Genomic DNA, 19,744 nt, shown 5'->3' with positions numbered 1-19,744 from the left:
AGGAGGGGAACCGAGGAGAGAGGAGGGGAAGCAGCAGGCGGTTAGAGAAATGAGAACTCCTCTCCTCTGCGCGGTCATATTAAAGCGACGTCCGTTAATTATGACTTGGCAACAGCTGCATCAGCTGTGAGTGTTTTGTTAGAGCGCTGTATTTTGTAATCTCTGTTAGATCAGCTGAACATTGTCCCCCTGCATATTTACTTTTAATTCCATTTGCAACAAGTATGACACGAATGTATGAGTATTTTCGACACATACTAGGATCTCTTCTGTATTGGGCAGCACTAAAACATTATTATAAAAAGTACCCTACAAATAAAGGGAGGCTACATATATAGGCTATATAGGCTACATGAGGCTTATGTACGTTTCATATATTCACAAAAAAACAAACAATGACTGTCTATACACTATACTATAGGCTATGTTAACCTTTTTAAACTAGTAGGCTAAATGACATGATAAATCATCAACTCACACCTCTTTCACAAAACACCTGCAACACATTTCTAATCCAAGTAATAAACGAATCATGAGGCTGACAGGTTATATAAGGTCCAGGCACACCTGTGATTTAAATCTCAACAACGAAAAACATATTCAGTGACCGCATGAAACAAATTGAGTCATGAAACCCGCTGTAGCATGTGCCTTACGACAGTGGCAACAGCTTCTGACCAACAACAGGAATCAAGAGAGACGCCGATCCCAGCGATGGAAAGCGAGAATGCGCAAAGCCATCCTGCTTCATCTTGAGGTATTTGAGTGTTCGATTACAATTGTTTTAAATTGTTGAAAAATAGCTGTCTTTTTTCATTGGAATACAACAATGGATTAATTTGTTATGATGGATAAAGGTATTGAACTGTACATTTTATTCTTCCTGCAGGTTCAACACCCACACTCATACAAAAGTTTGAACAGCAGTGTCCCGGTGCTGGAGCTGTACTTCGGAGATGGGTGCCTGCTGAAGGACTTCAGGATGAGCCCAGACTCCCTGGAGGCCTTGATGCAGTGTCTGGGGCCTGAGAGGAGACAGGCCTGGGAACACCACATGACTGTATTGACAACTGTGTACTGGCTGGCACACGGTTTGTCATACAGTGTGGTGTCCCGGGCCTTTCAGGTACCCCTCTCCACGGTCCACAGACTGGTCCACCAGGGAGTGGAGGACATCGCTGCTCTCAGGCAGTCTGTGATCAGGCTGCTTGCTGGTCCAGAGCTGGAGGAAGTCGGGCAGGGCTTCCAGCAGTTGGCCGATAGCCCAGCATTTAGTTCATGTGTGGGTGCCATTGATGGGTGCCACATTAGAATAAAGACCCCACCCGGACCCAGTGGCCAGGACTACATAAATCGGAAGCTCTTTCCTTCCATACAGCTGCAGGCTGTATGCGATGGGAAGGGTAAATTCCTACAAACATTCGTAGGATTTCCGGGCTCAGTGCACGACACCCTTGTCCTAAAAAACAGTACCTTATACAAAGAGGCTCTGTAACCTCCACCAGGGTACTTTATTGTGGGAGATGGTGGCTATCCTTGCATTGTACACCCCATAACGGTCGTAACCCCGTATCGGGAGCCACTACAGGGGAGGGTACAGAGCCGCTTCAACGGCTGCAATGCCAAAGCGCGCAGCATCATTGAGCGCGCTTTTGGGATACCGAAGGGGCGATGGAGGTGCCTCCTATCGAAGGCCTTGGAGGTGTACCACATCTTTGTCCCTGCTGTGGTAACTGCCTACTGTGTACTGCACAATCTCAGCATTACTGCAGACATGACTGAACTGTTGGAGGAGGAGGAGGAGGAGGAGGAGCAGCAGCAGCAGCAGCAGGAGGGGGTAGAGAGGTCTCCACCTCGTCCTGTGAGGGGGGAGCGAGGTGGACCGGACGGAGAGACAGACTGGCAGACCAAATCTCGGCTCCTGACCACAACCCGGTCCAGCTGAACGACCACGATTATTGTTGAGAGGATTTTTATTTATGGCCAGTGTTTTTGTTACCCGTTTGTTTTCTTCACCGATGAAAAATGCATTTACTGGCCAGATGAATTACTCAGTTCTTTTGTTCGTCCATTTATATGCCTTATTTCCAATTTCACCTTGCTCAAGTTTATTTAGAGCAAAGGACTTTACAGACCCATATCTTTATTACAAATTGTATGTGAAATAGGCCATCAAACAATCTCTTCAGAAACTGTTACGTTTAGTGTTGAAATTGAGTCATGTTCAGTGATAAAATATTGTTATGCTTTGACTGAACTTGAAAAGAAAGAAGAAACATGTGTTAGCAATTTGACTTACTGTATGTAGGGTTTGAGCTACATGCAGTAACTTGCCTCAATGTTAATGTATATATTATTGATAATAAAACATCCCTGATATTGCATTTGGATACTTTACACACGGTTGGTTTATGCGCAGAATTATTTGAGGTGGAGATTTAAAAAGCGGAAATCAGTGGCCATGACTTTCTGTATGACTATAGACAGTTATGCCTTGGGTTGCAAAAAGACTTTAAAACGTTGGCTTTTCAATCAGGTCACAATCATAAAATGTATATTCAGCTTTGTATAAAATAAAGATCTCCTTGTATCTTCAGTAAACATGTGTGTTTCTGTATGTCTAATTGTAAAGAAGGCTTCATGCTTGATGTAACCCTTGTATGGTGTTCGGGTCTGTGGGACCCGTTTATTATTTTTCTAAAGAAAATTGATCATTTATTTTCTCTAACTCACTCAATGGCCTTGGCTCTGCATGTCTCCCTTGAAAAAGAGATCAATGATCTCAATGGGATTTCACCTGGATAAATAAAGGATTTGAATTGAATTTTCTGTGAAGAACAGATATCAGAACACATTTTCAGTGACCACCCACTGTACCCCCCCGCCCCCCCCCCCCCCCCCCTACACATTTATATTACATACAGGGTGTTCGGGTCCACCAGCCCCACGAACACTGGCTGAATAACAGAAATATGAACACACCACACAACAGTTAAGGTCAAACTTAAATATGTTTACTAAATGTTGTAACATATATAAATAAAGAATAAATGAACACATCCAAAGTACAGAAAAAAGAAGAAAAAAAAGACACTATTCCTTCCTAACTAGTTCCTCGAAGAGCTTGAGGAATTTGGCGGAGGCTTCCTCCGAGGCTGCCTTCTGGCGGTTGAAGCGGTCCTCCTCCTTGTCCGCCTCTGCCTCCAGGAACTGTAGCAAAGCGCTTTTTCTTTTTTTTCGGGGAGGGGGACCGGCAGAGGTGAATGGCTCAACACACTCCTGGCTGTCCGAGCCAGACTCTGTGGCCTCCTCATCCTCCACTGTGGCCTGGCTCTGGAAAGCCTCAGTGGATGTTGAGCCACTGCCAGAAGCCACAGCAGCAGTGGCCGAGTCCATTAGGGTGAGAGGGTCGATGGATGGCCTCCCACCGATAGCCTCATGCATGGCCGTAAAATACGGATCTATTATGTTCCCATCCAGACTACAAAGCATTAGCCAAAAGCTCCTGCAGCAGAAACCTATCTGTTAGTGCTATAGCCAAATTTAAGGAAGAGATTCCACCAATACTTAACTCGATAGCATGTCTGCATGTAGGGGAGGAAACTTATACAAAATGTACACCACCCCAAATTGATCATGTTGTTGATAGTGCTACAGATGCGCTGCGAATAAAATTAGACTCTGTTGCTCCTTTGAAAAAGAAGAAAATAAAACAACATAGATTAGCTCCATGGCATAATGCCGAAACCCGCAAAATAAAGCAAAAGTCGAGACAACTTGAAAGGATATGGCGTTCCACTAAACTTGAAGAATCTCGTTTAATTTGGCATATTACTCTCAATGAATATAAGAAAGCACTGCGTAAAGCGAGAGCAGCATACTACTCTTCATTAATAGATGAGAATAAGAATAATGCAAGATTTCTTTTCAGCACTGTAGCCAGGCTGACAGAGAGCCACAGCTCGACTGAGCCTTCTATTCCCATAGCACTCAGTAGTAATGATTTTATGTGCTTTTTTAACGATAAAATTGTTACTCTTAGAAACAAAATCAATGACCTCTTGCCTTTGACCAGTATAGTGTTATCAACAGCTCCCGGAAACGTAAGTTCTAATAATATTACACTAGATAGTAAACTAGAATGCTTTTCAGCCATAAACCTTGAACAATTAAATTCAATGATTCTCTCTTCTAAACCATCAACGTGTATCTTAGACCCGATTCCAACTAAGCTGTTAAAATAAGTTTTTCCATTAATTAGCACTTCTTTATTAAATATTATGAATATGTCTTTATTATCAGGCTATGTTCCAAAATCATTCAAAGTAGCAGTGATAAAACCGCTTCTTAAAAAGCACAACCTCGATCCAGAGGTTTTAGCCAACTATAGACCTATTTCTAATCTTCCGTTCCTCTCAAAAATTCTTGAGAAAGCAGTCGCAAAACAGCTGTGTGATTACTTAAGAAACTATGATTTATTTGAAGATTTTCAGTCTGGCTTTAGAACACAACATAGCACAGAGACAGCTCTGGTTAAAGTCACAAATTACATTCTAATAGCCTCTGACAAGGGACTTGTCTCTATTCTTGTCTTGCTCGATCTTAGTGCTGCATTTGATACTATCGACCATGATATCCTATTGCAAAGACTAGAGCACTTAGTTGGCATACAGGGAACTGCTTTAGGCTGGTTTAGGTCTTATCTATCTGAACGCTCTCAGTTTGTACGTGTAAACGATGAATCTTCCATGCAAACCAAAGTTAGCCATGGAGTGCCACAGGGCTCAGTGCTTAGACCTATTTTGTTCACCCTATATATGCTTCCGTTAGGCAATATTATAAGGAATCATTCTGTAAACTTTCATTGTTATGCGGATGATACTCAACTATATTTATCAATCAAGCCTGATGAAATTAATCATCTAAATAAAATTCAAGACTGCCTCAAGGACTTAAAAACGTGGATGACCTTAAATTTGTTGATGTTAAACACGACCAAAACTGAAGTTATTGTACTTGGCCCGAAGAATCTACGAAACAAATTATCTAAAGATATATTAACTATGGATGGCATTAATTTGGCCTCCAGTGAGACTGTAAGGAATCTTGGTGTTATATTTGATCAGGATTTATCCTTTAACACCCACATAAAATCCATTTCAAGGACCGCCTACTTCCATCTACGTAACATTGCAAAAATCAGGCATATCTTGCCTCAAAACGATGCAGAGAAACTAGTCCATGCATTTGTTACTTCAAGGCTGGATTATTGTAACTCCTTATTATCAGGGTGTACCAAGAAGTCAGTCAAGTCGCTTCAGCTGATTCAAAATGCTGCAGCTCGTGTACTAACCAGAGTTAGGAAAAGGGACCACATTACTCCTGTTCTGGCTGCCTTACACTGGCTCCCTATAGAACACAGGATAGAATTTAAAATTCTTCTTCTCGCCTACAAAGCCCTTAATGGGCAGGCGCCATCCTACCTTAAAGAACTCATTATACCCTATTGTCCTACTAGGGCATTGCGTTCCAAGAATGCAGGGTTGTTGGTTGTTCCTAGAGTCTCTAAAAGTACAATGGGAGCCAGAGCCTTTTCTTATCAAGCTCCACTTTTGTGGAATCAGCTTCCAGTTTGTGTTCGGACGGCAGACACCCTATCCGTTTTTAAGAGTGCGCTTAAGACCTTCCTTTTTGATAAAGCTTATAGTTAGGGCTGATTAGATTCAGCCCCTAGTTTTGCTGATATAGGCTTAGTTTGTCGGGGGACATCTTACTTCTTCCTTCTCTCTGTCTATACCTGTGTACTCTCATGTTCCGATTAACCCAGCTTCCCCAAATTTCTTTCTTTTTGGTGTCTATATACGCCGGGATCCGGAGTCATGGATGATCCTGCGGTCCTGTGTCATGGATTGCGAGTCCTGGATCTTGAGTCGTGGCTGCGGTCCTGGATCATAAGTCCTGGATGGATATCCTCGTGGATTCATCTTCTTATTATACACACATGCATTTCAAAACATTTGGACTACCTATGTTGCAAATGTATTATCTTTTCAATTTACACACGGCATCTATTGCACGTCTGTCCGTCCTGGGAGAGGGATCCCTCCTCTGTTGCTCTCCCTGAGGTTTCTCCCATTTTTCCCTTTAAACTGTGGGGTTTTCTCTGGAAGTTTTTCCTTGTACGATGTGAGGGTCTAAGGACAGAGGGTGTCGTATTGTCATACTGATATTCTGTACAAACTGTGAAGTCCACTGAGACAAATGTAACATTTGTGATATTGGGCTATATAAATAAACATTGATTGATTGATTGATTGATCCATCCATCCATCTTCTTCCGCTTATTCCGCTTATCCATTATCTTGGAGGAGTTAGATAATCTCTTCTCACACATCCCTGAAACTGGCCCTCCCGCTGTACTTCTCGGAGATTTCAACCTCCAGACAGGGAAGATATCTGAACTAACATCTCTGTTAACCACCTTTGCTTTCTCACTGTCTCCATCCCCACCAACTCATAAAGCTGGCAATGTCCTTGATCTCATATTCTCAAGGAACTGCTCTACTTCTAACCTCTCTGTAAACCCGCTCCACACATCCGATCACTTCTTCATTTCATTCTCTCTACCCCTTTCCAAACATAACAACCTCATCTCTTCTAACTCTGCTCCTGTCCGCCGTAACCTCCGTTCCCTCTCCCCCTCTACCTTTGCCTCATCGGTGCTCTCAGCCCTCCCTTCCTCTGACTCGTTCCAACTCCTGCCTCCAAACACTGCTGCAAAAACTCTCCTCTCGACTCTCTCATCCTCTCTGGACTTTCTCTGTCCTCTCACATCGCGGCCGGCTCGTCAGTCCCCTCCTGCTCCCTGGCTAAATGATGCACTGCGTGCTAATAGAACCATCCTTCGGGCAGCAGAGCGGAAATGGTGGAAATCCAAACACCATGACGACCTCCTAACCTATCAGGCTCTCCTCTCCTCTTTCTCTGCTTCCATCTCTCAGGCAAAAAGCACTTTCTTTCAAGATAAGATCCAATCTTCCTATTCCAATCCCAAAAAACTATTTTCTATCTTCTCCACCCTCTTGGACCCCCCCAAAGCACCTCCCCCCTCCTCCCTTCTGTCAAGCGACTTTGTTAACCATTTTGAAAAAAAGGTTGATGATATTCGCTCTTCTTTTTCTGACTCACCTTTACTCACCGCTGGGTCACCAGACCCTCCCTTCACCCACACACTGACCTCCTTCACCTCTGGGCCACCAGACCCTCCCTTCACCCACACACTGACCTCCTTCTCCCCTCTCTCTCCAAGTGAGGTTCTTACCCTCGTTACCTCTGCCCGTCCTACCACCTGTTCTCTGGACCCTATCCCCTCAAACCTCCTTCAGACTATCGCTCCTGATATTCTACCATTTCTCACCCATTTCATCAACACTTCTCTAACTTCTGGTCACTTTCCAAACAGTCTCAAGGAGGCAAGAGTAAACCCTCTCCTAAAGAAACCCACTCTCAACCCGTCTGATGTTATTAACTACAGACCCGTCTCTCTCCTCCCGTTCCTGTCTAAAACACTTGAACGCGCTGTCTTTAAACAACTCTCCTCTTATCTCCATCAGAACAACCTTCTGGATCCGCACCAGTCTGGTTTCAAGGCAGGTCACTCAACAGAAACTGCTCTCCTTGCTGTCTCTGACAAACTGCACACTGCTAAAGCAGCCTCCCTCTCCTCTGTCATCATCCTTCTGGACCTGTCTGCTGCATTCGACACGGTGAACCATCGGATCCTCCTTCGCACTGTCCAAGAACTTGGAGTTTCAGGCACTGCACTTTCCCTCCTCACCTCATACCTCAACGACCGCACCTACAGGGTTACTTGGAGAGGGTCCGAGTCCGATCCTTGTCAATTAACTACAGGGGTCCCTCAGGGCTCGGTTCTTGGTCCCCTCCTCTTCTCCCTGTACACAAACTCGCTCGGGTCTGTCATTAGCCCGCATGGTTTTTCATACCACTGCTACGCTGACGACACCCAACTAATTCTGTCCTTTCCCCGCTCAGAGACCCAGGTCGTCGCACGCATCTCTGCTTGCCTAGCAGACATCTCTCGGTGGATGTCTGCTCATCACCTCAAGCTCAACCTTGACAAGACTGAACTGCTCTTCCTTCCGAGAAAAGATTGTCCCACTCTTGACCTAACAATCAACATCGGCACCTCTGTTGTTTCCCCGACTCAGACTGCAAGGAATCTGGGTGTGGTCCTAGATAACAAACTGTCCTTCACTGCAAACATCGCTGCTACAACCCGCTGCTGCAGATACACGCTTTACAACATCAGGAGGATACGTCCCCAGCTGACCCAGACATCAGCGCAGATTCTGGTCCAGGCTCTCGTCATCTCACGCCTAGACTACTGCAACTCCCTCCTGGCTGGTCTACCTGCATGTGCCATCCGACCTCTGCAGCTCATCCAGAATGCAGCGGCTCGTCTGGTCTTCAACCTTCCCAAATTCTCCCACACCACACCGCTCCTCCGCTCCCTTCACTGGCTTCCAGTAACTGCTAGAATCCACTTCAAGACACTGGTACTTGCGTACCATGCTGCGAATGGATCTGGCCCTTCCTACATCTAGGACATGGTTAAACCGTACACCCCAGCACGTGCACTCCGCTCTGCATCAGCCAAACAGCTCGCTGCACCCGCACTGCGAGGGGGACCCAAGTTCCCGTCAGCAAAAACACGTGGGTTTGCTATCCTGGCTCCAAAATGGTGGAATGAGCTCCCCATTGAAATCAGGACAGCAGATAGCTTACACATCTTCCGACGCAAACTGAAAACTCATCTCTTTAGACTCCACTTCGAGCGATAGAATTACTAACAAAGCACTTATATACTAATAAAGGGCTGGCTTTCTAAATGCCAGTTGAGTAGCACTTGAAATGTTTGGCTCTATGAAACCTGATGTACTTATATGATTCTGTTTTCTTAAAGGTTGTATCTTCCCGGTCGAATGCACTTATTGTAAGTCGCTTTGGATAAAAGCGTCAGCTAAATGCAATGTAATAATAATCCATGGTCGGGTCGCGGAGGTAGCAGTTCCAGCAGAGAGCCCCAAACTTTCTTTTCCCTGGCCACATCAACCAGCTCTGACTGGGGGATCCCAAGGCGCTCCCAGGCCAGCGAAGATATAATCCCTCCATCTGGTTCTAGGTCTACCCCTTGGTCTCTTCCCAGCTGGACGTGCCTGGAACAGCTCCATAGGGAGGCGCCCAGGTGGCATCCTAACTAGGTGCCCGAACCACCTCAACTGGCTCCTTTTGACGCGAAGGAGGAGCGGTTCAACTCCGAGTCCCTCCCGGATGACCGAACTTCTCACCTTATCCCTAAGGGAGACACCAGCCACCCTGCGGAGAAAACCCATCTCGGCCACTTGTACCCACGATCTCGTTCTTTCGGTCATGACCCATCCTTCATGACCATAGGTGAGGGTAGAAACGAAAATGGCACGGTAGACAGAGAGCTTTGCCTTCTGGCTCAGCTCCCTTTTCGTCACAACGGTGCGGTAAAGCGACTGCAGTACCGCTCCCGCTGCTCCGATTCTCCGACCCATCTCACGCTCCATTGTTCCCTCACTCGAGAACAAAACCCAGAGATACTTGAACTTCTTCACTTGGGGTAAGGACTCATTCCCTACTTGGAGTGGACAGTCCATCGGTTTCCTGCTGAGAACCATGGCCTCAGATTTGGAGGTGCTGATCCTCATCCCAGCCGCTTCACACTCGGTTGCGAACCGATCCAGTGAGTGCTGAAGGTCGCAGACCGATGAAGCCATCAGAACCACATCATCTGCAAAAAGCCGTGGTGCAATCCTTAGTCCACCGAACTGCAGACCCCCTCCCCCACGACTACGCCTCAAAATCTGATCCATGTATATTACAAACAGGATTGGTGACAAAGCGCAGCCCTGGTGGAGGCCAACCCTCACCTGAAATGGGTCCGACTTACTGCCGAGGACCCGGACACAGCTCTCGCTTTGGGAGTACAGAGATTGGATGGCCCTGAGTAGAGACCCCCTCACCCCATACTCCCGCAGCACCTCCCACAGTGACTCCCTGGGAACCCGGTCATACGCCTTCTCCAAGTCTACAAAACACAGACTGGATAAGCGTACTCCCAGGCCCCCTCCAGGATCCTTGCGAGAGTAAAAAGCTGATCCGTCGTTCCACGACCAGGACGGAATCCGCATTGTTCCTCCTCAATCTGAGGTTCGACAACTGGCCTGACCCTCCTTTCGAGTACCTTAGAGTAAACTTTCCCGGGGAGGCTGAGTAGTGTGATGCCTCTGTAATTGGCACACACCCTCTTATCCCCTTTTTAAAAAAGGGGAACCCACCCCCGGTCTGCCACTCCTTCGGTACTGTTTCCGACTTCCACGCAACGTTGATGAGACGTGTCAACCATGACAGTCCCTCAACATCCAGAGCCTTCAGCATTTCTGGGCGGATCTCATCCACCCCCGGGGCTTTGCCACTGTGAAGTTGTTTGACGACCTCAGTGACCTCCCCCCGGGAGATTGGTGTCGATCCCCCGTCATACTCCAGCTCTGCCTCTAACATAGAGGGCGGAGTTGTCGGGTTCAGGAGTTCCTCAAAGTGCTCCTTCCAACACCCTAACACTCCATCAGTTGAGGTCAACAACGTCCCATCCTTACTGTACAGCTTGGATGGTTCCCTGCTTCCCCCTCCTGAGGTGTCGGACAGTTTTCCAGAACAACTTTGGTGCCGCCCGAAAGTCCTTTTCCATGTCTTCTCCGAACTTCTCCCACACCCGCTGCTTTGCCTCGGCCACGGCTGAGGAAGCTGCTCTTCGGGCCTGTCGGTACCTTGCAACTCCCTCGGGAGTCCCCCGGGATAACAAATCCCCAAAGGCCTCCTTCTTCAGTCGGACGGCTTCCCTGACCACCGGTGTCTACCAGGAGGTTCGAGGGTTACCGCCCCTTGAGGCACCTAGGACCTTGAGACCATAGCTCCCCGCCGCGGCTTCGGCAATAGAGGCTTTGAACACCGACCACTCTGGTTCAATGTCCCCAACCTCCACAGGAATGCCCGAAAAGCTCCGCCGGAGGTGTGAGTTGAAGGCCTCCTGAACTTGGGCCTCCTCCAGACGTTCCCAGTTCACCCGAACTACACGTTTGGGCTTACCAGGTCTATCCATAGACTTCCCTCGCCACTCGACACAACTCACCACCAGATGGTGATCATTTGACAACTCCGCCCCTCTCTTTACCCGAGTGTCCAAAACATACGGCCTCAGGTCCGATGATACGATAACGAAATCGATCATGGACCTTCTGCCTAGGGTGCTCTGGTACCACGTACACTTATGATCATCCTTATGTTCGAACATGGTGTTTGTTATGGCCAATCCATGACTAGCATAGAAGTCCAGTAACAAACCACCACTCCGGTTCAGATCAGGGGGGCCGTTCCTCCCAATCACTCCCCTCCAAGTGTCTCCATCATTGCCCACATGTGCGTTGAAGTCTCCCAGCAAGATTAAAGAGTCCCCTTCAGGAGCCCCATACAGGACTCTTTCCAGGGTCTCCAAGAAGGCCGTATACTCTGAACTGCTGTTGGGTGCATAAGCAAACACAACAGTCAGAGTTTTCCCCCCCATAACCCGCAGGCGTAGGGAGGCAACCCTCTCGTCCACTGGGGTAGACTCCAACAACGAAGCACCCAACCGGGGACTTCTGAGTATCCCCACACCCGCCCGGCGCCTCACACCTTGAGCAATTCCGGAGAAGAATATAGAGTCCAACCCCTATCCAGAAGTAAGGTTCCAGAGCCGACGCTGTGCGTAGAGGTGAGCCCAACCAGATCCAACTGGTAACGCTCCACCTCCCGCACAAGCTCCAACTCCTTCCCCCCCAGAGAGGTGACGTTCCACGTCCCCAAAGCCAGCTTCTGTCGCCCGGGTCTGGTCTGTCGAGACCCTCTGCCTTCACTGCCACCCTTCTGGCAGCGCACCCGACCACATCGCTGTTTCCCGTAGGTGGTGGGCCCGCGGGATGGAGAAGCGGAGGTGTTGCCCACGTCGCCTTTTCGGGCTGTGCCCGGCCGGGCTCCGTGGCAAGCCCGGCCACCAGACGCTCGCCGACGAGTCCTCCTTCTGGGCCTGGCTCCAGAAGGGGACCCCGGGCTTCCTCCGGGCCGGGTATCCTCACTTCGTGTGTCGTCTTTCATGAGGTCTTGTTGTTATTATGTTCCCAATCCAGGAAAATGTCACTCACTCCCAGGCTTTCTTGGCAGTGTGCCTTCGGCCAGTAAAAAGGTTATCGTTCTCAACCCTCACTTTGATGAGAGTCAGAGTGTCTTGCTCTGTCCCTGTGAAAAGACAAAGTAAAAGGTGTAGCTTAAAACTGTTGGAAGATTTACAGACTGTAATGAGCGATGGATTCTAGTGTACAACATAGCCCAAACCAAATGATGGTGCTGAATGCTAAACAAAGTCCTGGTTGATTTAACACTCTCACGAAAAAATTAACGTTTGCACTTTTAAACAACATGGCATGCTGTAGCAGGATTGGGTGTAGTTAAAATGTGGATAAAAACATAAAGAATATCAGGTGAAATGTCAATAAGGAATGCGGTTAGAGGGCTCTAACTGCATACAGACGGGCGGAGTTGGATCGCGCATTTCACTTCTTAAATAACTAATGCAACGTATCATTATCAACACTTACATTTGTGCATTGCTCCCGCCATGGTTTTGAAATGATTCCAGTGGTGTGTCAAGCCTATTTTATACCCAACGTTCCCGGAAATGCTTCCGCGAAGGAGCCACGAAGGACCGTGGAGGACCCATCAGTGTATCCTCGGTTATAGCTCCTCCAGAGAGCCTCCTCGATGCTCGATCCTCGGTCCTCGAAGTGCATTTAGAGAAATGAGATGTCCTTCAACACGGCCCGCTGAAATTCATTTCCGGGTCACTACCGGAGGACAGAGGAGTCGAGGAGGGGGATTTGACGAAATGAGAAAGGGCCCAGGACTATTTATGGAAGAGTTAACTGGACACAAGTGGCAACAATCAAGGGTGTGGCAGACAATCACACTGGCGAGAAAACGCTTGATGGCAGGGAGTCAAGGGCTCCGAAGCGATAAGGAAAGGTAAGAACAAAATAAAACAGGAAGTACAGATGTAGCGATTCATTTCAGACAGTTTGAAACGCGAGGGCCGTGATTGGTACGTGATCTGCCCTCGCTCAAGGGAAAACTTCCAGCTTGACTTGAGACCGCCCCCATGATAGATAAATGTAATTATAATGAAGCCAGCTGCAATGGATCATTGATCCACCAGGGGGTGCAGTGGGGTTCCACACTGGAGCTCATGTGAAATAAAGTGAGATAGAGTATATTGGATGTACAGCGGAACTTTGTTAAGATCCATATGTTACGGATATCATACTACTGTGCTAAATAAGAGACATGTAATTATTTACAAAACATCAACATGTTGTTATTTAACAAAATAATTTTGTTATTCGAAAAAAACGAACGGGAGGAAATGCAGCCCGGCTCTCGATTTTTAATCCTAATTTAATCATCATCTTCACCACGATCATTTATGTTTATGTTCGCCGAATTGACATGAAATCACTGACACATATGAATATACTGTATTCAACTTCATTAAAACGTTATTAACGTGCCTAAACTCAGTAATTCACCAAAAATATGTATATTTTAATGGAGTTTCGTCGGTCGATCAGGATCCCAAAGTGTAGCGGAGGGATCCTCATTTGGATGAAGGGTGTTATTTTCCCCATAAAGAACAAGTCGCTGCAAATTATCCCGCTTATTACATGGCCACATTCTCAACAAAGTAACGACATGACTCCCAATATTAATTGAAATGGTTTTATGGATTTAGAAAATGTTTTTATTGATTTAAAAAATGGTTGTATTTATTGATTTAAATTCAAATAATAATAATAATAAATGGGATTTATATTGCGCTTTTCTAGACCCAAAGACGCTTTACATTATGAGTCAGGTCGACAAACAAAACAAGAACAAAAACACAAACAAAAACAAAAAACAAAACAAAAACAGAAAAGCAGTCAGGAGGATGTTGGTTCAGAGGGGTAGGGGCGGGTTTAAGGATAAGCAGAGTTGAAGAGGTGGGTTTTGAGACGGGACTGGAACAGGGTGAGGGAATCAGACTCACGGAGGTCTTGGGGGAGGGAGTTCCAGAGCTTCGGGGCTGCCACAGAGAAGGCTCTGTCCCCGAAGCTCCGGAGTTTGGCCTTGGGGATTGAGAGCAAACCGGCTGAGGTGGATCTGAGGGACTGGGGTGGTTGGTAGAGGATGAGGAGGTCAGTGAGGTAGGGGGGGGCCAGATGGTGGAGGGCTTTATAGGTGAGGACCAGGAGTTTGTAGTGAATGCGGCGTGAGACGGGAAGCCAGTGGAGTTCTTTGAGGACCGGGGTGATGTGATGCCATGATTTGATGTGGGTGAGGAGTCTGGCGGCTGCGTTCTGCACACGCTGGAGTCTGTTGAGGGATGTTGTGCTGATGCCGAAGAGGAGTGAGTTGCAATAGTCAAGGCGGGAGGAGATGAAGGCGTGAATGAGTCGCTCAGCTGCGGGGCGGGTGAGAGAGGGACGGAGTTTGGCGATATTGCGGAGGTGGAAAAATTTGTTTTTTACAACTTGGCGGATGGGGGGGTCGAGGGAGAGGGTGGGGTCAAATATCACGCCAAGGTTGCGTGCCTGGGTGGAGGGGGAAACAGGGGTGCCATTGATGGTGAGTGTCAGGTTGGGGGTTTTGCTGAGGGTGGATTTGGAGCCGATGAGGAGGAGTTCAGTTTTATTGCTGTTGAGTTTGAGGAAGTTGTGTTGCATCCAGGATTTTATTGCAGTCAGACAGGATTCGATGTGTGTGAGAGGGGGGTTGTGGGGGGATTTGGTGCTGAGGTAGATCTGTGTGTCGTCAGCATAGCAGTGAAAGTCCAGGTTGTGATAGCGGAGAATCTGACCAAGGGGGAGGATGTAGATGATGAAGAGGAGGGGGCCGAGTACTGAACCTTGGGGAACACCTTGGGTGACTGAAGCTGTGGTAGAGGAGTGATTGTTGAGGGAGATGAAGTGGGATCTGTCGGAGAGGTAGGACTGGAGCCACCTGAGTGCAGTACCTTCGATACCGATATCCCGGAGTCGGGTAAGCAGGATGGTGTGGCTCACGGTATCGAAGGCTGCACTCAGGTCAAGGAGGATGAGGATGTTGAGGGAACCGGTGTCAGCAGAGGTGAGGAGGGAATTGAGGACTTTGATGAGTGCCGTTTCTGTGCTGTGGTGAGGACGAAAACCAGACTGAAGGGGTTCAAAAAGGTCATTTTTTTGGAGATGGCGGTGGAGTTGTTTGGAGATGATGCGTTCTATTGTTTTAGAGAGAAAGGGGAGGTTGGAGATGGGGCGGTAATTACTGAGGGAGGAGGGATCCAGACCGGGTTTCTTGAGGATGGGAGTGACAGCAGCAGTTTTGAAGGCAGATGGAACGGTTCCTTGGGACAGGGAGGAGTTGAAAAGGTTGACAATGTAGGGGCAAAGGACAGGGAGGCAGGACTTCAGAAGAGGGGTGGGTAGAGGGTCAAGCGAGCAGGTTGTGGGTTTGGAGGAGCTGATCAGTTGGAGTATTTCAGGGGGGGTAACCAGAGTGAACTGGGAGAGAATGCAGTGGGGAGGAGGGCTCGGGAGGTCAAGGGAGATGGAGGGAGGAATTGTGGCGGTGGATGTTGGGGGAGATGTTTGTGTGTCCGATGCAGCGGATAGGGAGTGATTAATGGCAGTGATTTTGTCAGAGAAAAACTGGAGGAATGAACTGCATGTGGAAGTGGAGGAAGAGAGGGTGTCAGCACGGGGTTTGAGGAGCTTATTGACGGTGGAGAAGAGGGTCCTGGGGTTACGGGAGGGGTCGATGAAGATGGTGGAGAGGTAAGCAGATTTTGCGGCATTGAGGGCGTCTCTGTCGGTAGTGAGATGGAGTTTGTAGGAATCATGGTGAACTGTGAGGGATGATTTCATGGTTAGGCGTTCAAGCTGACGGCCGGTTTGCTTCAGTTTACGGAGTGCAGGGGTGAACCAGAGTGAGGAGGTTTTAAAAGTGAAATTTTTCCTTTTGAGGGGGGCCAAGCTATTGAGGGAAGCGAGTAGGGTTGAATTAAGGTGGTTGAGTTGATCATCGGGTGAGCTGAGGTTCGAGTCCAGGGGGAGAGTAGAGGATAGCAAGTCGGAGAGGTGCTGGGGATCAACAGAGCGTAAATTACGGAAAGTGATGTTCCTGGATGGGGGGGGGGGGGCGGCGGACGGGGGAGGCGGTGGTGAACTGTATGAGTTTGTGGTCAGAGAGGGGAAAGGGGCAGGGGTGGAGGTCGAGTACTGTGAGGTTGGTGGAGTAGACAAGGTCAAGGATGTGTCCTTTATCGTGGGTGGGGAAGGTGACATGTTGTTTAAATGAGAAATTGTCCAGAAGGGAGGAAAATTCAGAAGCGTGTTTGCAGGTGGTGGAGTCCATGTGGATGTTAAGGTTGCCGAGGAGTAACAGACGTGGGGAGAGGGATGAAGCAATGGTTAGGAGTTCAGTGAGATCAGAGAGGAAGGAGGGGTGTGGTTTAGGGGGGCGGTAAATGAGGATAACTGTCAGTGAGGGAGGGGTTTTGAAGGCGAGAAATTCGAAGGATGGTACTGAGGGGAGGGTGAGTTCTGTAGTCCGGATGTTCTGGTTGTAGATGACAGCCAGCCCACCACCACGGCGTGAGGGGCGGGGTTTAGTGATGTAATTAAAACCAGGGGGGGATGTTTGATTAAGCGAGAAGAAGTCATTGGGTTGTTGCCAGGTTTCAGTGAGCAGAAGGAAGTCGATGGATTTGTCCAGGATGAGTTCGTGAAGGATGTGGGCTTTATTGTTGAGTGACCGTATATTTAGAAGGGCAAAATTGGTCAAGTGGGGGGTTGTAGGGGTGGTGGCAGGCTGGAGAGGTATGAGGTTGTCTAGGTTAGCAGCGCGGGGGTGGGCATGAGAGGGGGGGCAGTGGAGCAGAGGAGGGGGGCTTGATGGTGGGGAGAAATGGCTTGTTATATGTGTTGGGAGGCGGAGGGGAGTGGGATCCGCTCCAGGTATTCCGTGCAGCTGGGAGTGTAGGTGAGCGGGGGAGAGTGTAAGAGAAGCAGTAGGAGTTGCGTTCTGATGATGCGTCAGGTGTGCAACAGTGCGTTGCGTGGAGCAGATGGATGCAATGGATTGTCCGTGCTGAAGGTAAACAAAACTGCGGCGGGTGCTTCGGTGAATGTAGCGGGGTCGACGAAGGAGTCCAAGATGTCTGATGACTGAGATGGAAGACGGAGTGGAGGAGTTGGTCAATGACAGCAGCTGTGAGATGGAGTATTTCAGCATGATGACAGGCGGAATGGCTGGGAGCAGTGTGATGGCAGCGATAGCAGCGATAGCAGCTAGCAGCAGATAGCAGCAGATAGCAGCTAGCGGGCTAGCTAGGTTCACAGAGGTGGAGGATTGTTGTGGAGACGAGGAAGATCCACGACATGGCAGGAGGATGTGAGCAGCGGGACGGGACAGATGCACCCCAGAGATGAAGGCAGGAGGCAGAGAGAGTCCACGGTTGTTGCGTGGGACGGAGACAGACAGTAGGCGATGTAGCAGATAGCAATAGCCACCCGGCACGTTAATGGCTACGTGAGGGCAGCCGGCTACAGCCAGCAACGGAGGCAGAAGTCCAAAATACGTAAAAAAAAAAAAAATTTAAACAATGTGCATTGCATTAAAGATGTGTAAATGCAGGGCAGTGGTCCAATTCGAAAGATTGGAGAACGAATGGTAGTTGAGGGTGATAGAGGGTGACAGAGGCGGAGAAGCGGCGAACAGTCAACGCCAGCGTCCTCTCCAGCAGCGGGAAAAATGACGAACACATGCATCCGCTAAGAAAAATAGTCCGTTGTTACCGTTTTTTAAACAGTCTGAATGAAACGGCAACTCTCAGCTGTGTATTTACACAACTAATGGCCCATCAACCACAGCTCTCTCCCCCCCTCCCCCCCTGATCTTTCTTCTCCAGCAGCTAAATTAACAGTAGGTTACTCTGAGTGACCATAGACTGTATGTGACAAGCTTACAGTTAGTGACGTAACAACACCATAAAAGCTGGTGGGTTGAAAGCAATACGGGAGGTAAAAATAACTACAATAATTGTGACTTATTTATTGTGGCTTTTATGTTTTTAGGTATAAAATGTTATGTAATTCAGGCTTATAGTTCACCCTTCTCTAAAAGCCTTCAACAATGACAATATTCATTGTAATTTAATAAATCCTTCCAAAACACATTGTAAAAAATAGCCTACTGTAAGTTAAGAAATCATTTCAATATGTACATCTTCTGATGTAAAAACAATAACATTATAAATAGTAACATAGCTGAACATGGTATTGCACATTTAGCTTTGAGTGTTACTGACCTGAGATGTTTTTATTACATGAATTAAGGTGACTGAGGCTTTTTAACATACAGGGATGCAAACTCATCAGGTATGAAAAAGGTGACAAGGATCCGAGCCCCCGGCTCCCCCACCCCACGGAATGACAGAGGATTTTAGCAGTCAGAACAACTAAAGCAGCAGTGTTAATAATAACAGAAACGCCAAAGAGTCACATCTAATAGAAATATATAAAAGCATTTATTTTAAATTGTGGAGCAGTCAGTTTATAATTTTGGCAGCACTGTTGAGCATTTTGAAAATGTATTTTCATGCCTCTGTGCAAGGCTTAAGTATTTTTATCTTTATAGCCACATGGTGTAAAGTAACTAAGTTCATAAACTCAACAAGTACTATACTTGGGCACAATTTTGAGATACTTGTACTTTATTTAAGTATTTCAATGTTTTGCTACTTTGTTCTTCTACTCCACTACAGTTCAGAGGTACATGGTGTACTTTGACTCCACTACATGTATTTAATACCTTTAGTTACTTCACAGATCTGGATTAATTAAGTGAAATATAATCAAGTGTTAAATCAGACTTTAGTTCCACCTGGAGTAAATCCACAAGCTACCCTGCAGTATACAAAGTCATTCAAACTAGCTGCACCTTTAGCATCTTTGAGAACACTTTCATGATCAATCATTATAAAACATATCATATCTATTATTCTGAAATGGACCAATCTGCACAATGACTACTTTTACTGTCGCTACTTTCACTATATTTTGATGATAATACTTTTCTACTTTTACTTGAGGAACATTTTGAATGCAGGACTTTTACTGTAACAGAGTATTCCTACACTCTGGGACTATTACTTTTAGTCAAGTACAAGATCTGAGTACTTCTACTTTTACTCAAGTACAAGACCTGAGTACTTCTACTTTTACTCTAGTACAAGATCTGTGTGCTTCTACTTTTACTCAAGTACAATATATATACTTATACCACCTCTGTTTATAGCCTATGAAAAAAACTATTAGAAATAGAAGGCTAAAGCTAACGTTAGCAGATAGTGACAATGTATGCTAGCTAGCTAGCTCAACGATTCCTTAAATAATATTGCCACAGAAAAACTTTTCAGTTCACATCACGCTCTGCCGCTCCGACAGGGAGCTCTGCTCTGAACACCTGAACAGCCCGTTCTAACAGCTGTTCACCAGCGGTCCAGTCTGTGCCACAGTGACTCCGGACGCAC

General features: G+C 47.2%; 1 protein-coding gene across 1 annotated transcript in view; it reads right to left on the bottom strand.

Annotated features, from left to right (window-relative positions):
- The window catches only part of LOC307019244 (cadherin-18-like), a 323,849-nt gene that overhangs the window by 32,140 nt on the left and 271,965 nt on the right, over positions 1-19,744 (bottom strand). The window lies entirely within an intron of this gene.

Source organism: Notothenia rossii (genome assembly GCF_949606895.1).
Source record: "Notothenia rossii genome assembly, chromosome: 9".
Taxonomy (NCBI): Eukaryota; Metazoa; Chordata; class Actinopteri; order Perciformes; family Nototheniidae; genus Notothenia; species Notothenia rossii.
The sequence above is the reverse complement of the archived record's forward strand: the minus strand, read 5'-3'. Positions and strand labels throughout refer to the sequence as shown.